At 39.8% G+C, this 3431-nt stretch overlaps 1 long non-coding RNA gene across 1 annotated transcript; it reads left to right on the top strand.

Moving 5' to 3' along the window:
• Positions 1 to 218: 218 nt before the first annotated feature.
• On the top strand, positions 219 to 3214 carry LOC140513395 (uncharacterized). Its single transcript, XR_011970157.1, has 3 exons — positions 219 to 945; positions 1192 to 1273; positions 2858 to 3214. It is a non-coding gene; the product is annotated as an uncharacterized lncRNA (long non-coding RNA).
• The last annotated feature ends 217 nt before the right edge of the window (positions 3215 to 3431 follow it).

The following is a 3431-nucleotide window of genomic DNA, read 5'->3' as shown; positions in this document are numbered from 1 at the left end:
CCATGAAAGCATGTAACCCAGCTTGTTAAACAGTGCCATGTAACAAAAGGCAAACTCGTATTACATTCAAAAATAAAATCATAAAAGCTTCTAGGGTTATGTTGTTAACTGAAGAAAAGTTCAATATTTGTTGTTTCAAGAGTGACTCCTTCCCCCCCCCCCCCCCATGATTTTAAGAAGCACTCTCAGTTTCAGAATCCACAGATTATACACCTACAGAAGTATCAACACTGAAGTGGGAGGAATCTTTCTAACCTTCCAATCTAACTTCTTAATTTGAGAATGAGGTGAGAAATAGTGTACTCAAAAATACCCCAGTCTTCTAGGAGTAGGGGTGGCGACAGAGATGGGGCAAGAGTACTGATTTCAATTGCAAATAAATGATCAAAGCCCAAATAATATTTCCGACCGGGAACCCTTGAAGTATATGTCCCTTAGATTGGGGAAATGTTCGGTGCTCACTATGTTGGACACAATTCCGTTTGCTTTTTTATTTATTTTTCAAATAGACACGTAACAGCCTGGTCAACATTTTAAGTAAATTATCTTGGCGACGTCCTTTGGAAGCGTTTACTAAAACACTTCCTATCATTAATCTTAAACCACTTGAAGATTATGGGGAAAAGAACGGGCTCACTAACCATTGTCATCTCAAATGGCTTTTAAGACCGTCTGCTCTTTATTGTGGCAACAAAATCAGTTCACAACTGGGATTTTTCCTCCTTTGTTTTTTTTTATCTATTTTGTTTGATTTTGCTCTAAGTGTAAAAGAAAGGAGACTAGAGTAAAAAAAAAAAATACGAATCAGAGGCGCCCCGGTATAGCGGATGGAAAACAGGCTGCTTAGCTCCTGACCCTTCCTCTGCTCTCTTTCTACTTTGCATCAAGAGAAATGAAAATCAGAAAATCACAAGAACAACAAAAAACCAGGATACTCAATGCAAGGTAATCTCTTAATTTTCCCCCCTTCCCCTGGAAAGCATTTCTTTTATGAATTTGCATTAGCCAATTTATAGAGGTTAAGAGGATTTTTTAAAAAAATCTGCCAGGACACGTGTTTTAGTGCCTGAAACCATACATTCGTTCATTTTATCGCAATCATTTATTGATATGTTTTGTTATGCTCCCCTCTTCTATCCTCTTTTTTTTTTTTTTTTTTTTTTTACTCTTTCAAATATAAATTGTCTGTAGGAGAAACGGATATTTGACAATGGACCCACTGAGAGGTTCCTTTCAAAGGGCTCTAAGATTCCCTGGTCTTCTCAGCCTCAAGGTAACTCCACCACACAGAGTTATTTGACTATTGGGGGAGGAGGGGGCACCGAAAGGAAGAAGGTGGGGTGAGGGCGGGGTTTCTTTTGTTGCAAATAAAAACAAAATGCTTTTACCAAGCTTAGGGAAAAGAGGGAGGGGGAGGAGGGAGGAGGATCATCTCCATTTCCCTCGGCATCCCGTCAAAAAATGTAAACAGTGCATCTTTGCACCTAAAAGACTTCTTTACGCCACTGAAAACTATGCGAAGGTTTTCTTCTCTCCTTCCTCTCCCTTCGCCTCTCCCAATCTTTTTTCTTTTCTTTTTCTTTCTAAGAGCTAAGTGAACATTTTAGAGAAACTTGCGGTAATAAACATTCTGTATTTAGAGGAACAAAGCTAAGAAAGAGTTTCACATTAAAAAAGAAAAACATTTTAGAGATTCTAGAAGTTATCTTCCCATGCTAACCGAGAAAATTCTAGATAACAAGGAAGATGAATATCAAAGATTGGCTTTAGACAGTTTGAATGATTAGACATTTCTAATGGGTTAGTTTTGTAATTTTAAAATGAATTGGAGATAACCTTTCTCCCACCACCTAGCTCAAACACACACCTGACTATTCACCTTCACCCCTTAGGGCAACTTAATAGGAGAGCTCTTTAGCTTGAGCGTGAAATGAAGTTGAATCTGGATTAATCTTGTGCCCAGGTAGATTCCCCAAAGACAGCTGTTCAAACTAGAATCCCCAGCACTACCAGTGTGTGCAGGGGCTTCGGCCTGAAACCAGTTTTAGATGGGTATATACTTGTCCCTTCAAGAAATTCAGGGAAGTAACTGAGGTTAAGAGTAATAATACACTATTTTCTGGGCAAGATGAAGGATATAGCGAAACTATCGGGAATAGTCCCCATAACAGATTCCTCCTTCCTAGTGGACAGAACCCACAGGTCTCATTGAGTTTCACACAGGATCTAATGTAAAACGACATAGAGACAGTACTCTCAGTCAAGGTGTGTTTGTGTGTGTAGATTTTTTTGGCACGTGCTTTTTGGAGCTCGTATCCAGATACCTGTCCGAACTTTGGAAACTGCCAAGAACTCCCAGTTCTTCCCCCTTTCACACCCTCCACCACTATTTCCTGTCCTCCTTTCTCTACAACGTACTCAATGCCAAAAGACAGGGGCAGTACCAGATAGCTATAAACCTCGGTAGCTTTGACATGTGAGCACTTAGTAAAGCTCCGTATAGAACCGAGAAAAGAGGTGGGGGGGGGGGGGGGGGCGGTTTAGGAGAAGGACTTGGGAGAGTTTTATAAATTCCTAGTTATTTCCATTATAGTTGTTTTGAGGGATGCAGAGGGACTGAATGTGGCTATATTCTCGAACCTAGATATAGGTTTTGAAGTTTATTGAGATAAGACTACATATTCACTGTTGAATTTCAAAAGCATTCTTTTCATTTTCTTATTCAAGACATTCTGTAGATCCTAGCTACCCAGGATAGTGCTTTTATGTTTGTGTGTTTAATAAACTTCTGTCAAATCCGAAAAGATGGATAACTGCCTCTTATAAGTAATCTACTCTAATGCAATTATTTCCTCAGGTTCGAATGCAATTACAAGGAGAGGACTGAACTGACCGTTGGAATGAATTTGAGCTCCAGGGACAGGAGAAGACTGGCAGAGACAAGCTGAAATATGAGCCAAATCTGTTCTACGAGATGCACTGGGGGGGGGGAGGGGGGGGAAGGGAGGGGAGGGGGAAGGTTATGAGTGGTGGTGCAGCCTGTAAAGACCTCTGCACTCAGGAAAACTTTTTTCTTTTTTTTCTCTCATCCTCTATCCCTACACTTTTCTTTGCATCTTCCCGTTCTTGTGTATATGCATTTTTGCACTTTCAATTGAGAAGGGGCGATTTAGTCCAGAGATTACTGCAGAATACATTTTATTGAAGTTCAGAATCTATGTGTATATCTGCCCAACCATAATGAAGTAAGACTATTCTTCCAATCGCTGTAGAGAACTCTTTTAGGAAGCTCAGGCCAAAAGAAATCCCATTCTGCTATCAACAAGACACATTATTTGTTCTCTCCAAAATTATCCGGGTAATTTTTAGCTGTCACTTAACTTTGCCCAAAAGCACAAGGTTAGGCAAACATGATTATTAAAGGAAAAAAT

This window comes from Notamacropus eugenii, chromosome 7, assembly GCF_028372415.1.
Source record: "Notamacropus eugenii isolate mMacEug1 chromosome 7, mMacEug1.pri_v2, whole genome shotgun sequence".
In the NCBI taxonomy this organism is placed as follows: domain Eukaryota; kingdom Metazoa; phylum Chordata; class Mammalia; order Diprotodontia; family Macropodidae; genus Notamacropus; species Notamacropus eugenii.
Note: the sequence above shows the minus strand (reverse complement) of the source record. Positions and strands in the feature narration are given on the sequence as shown.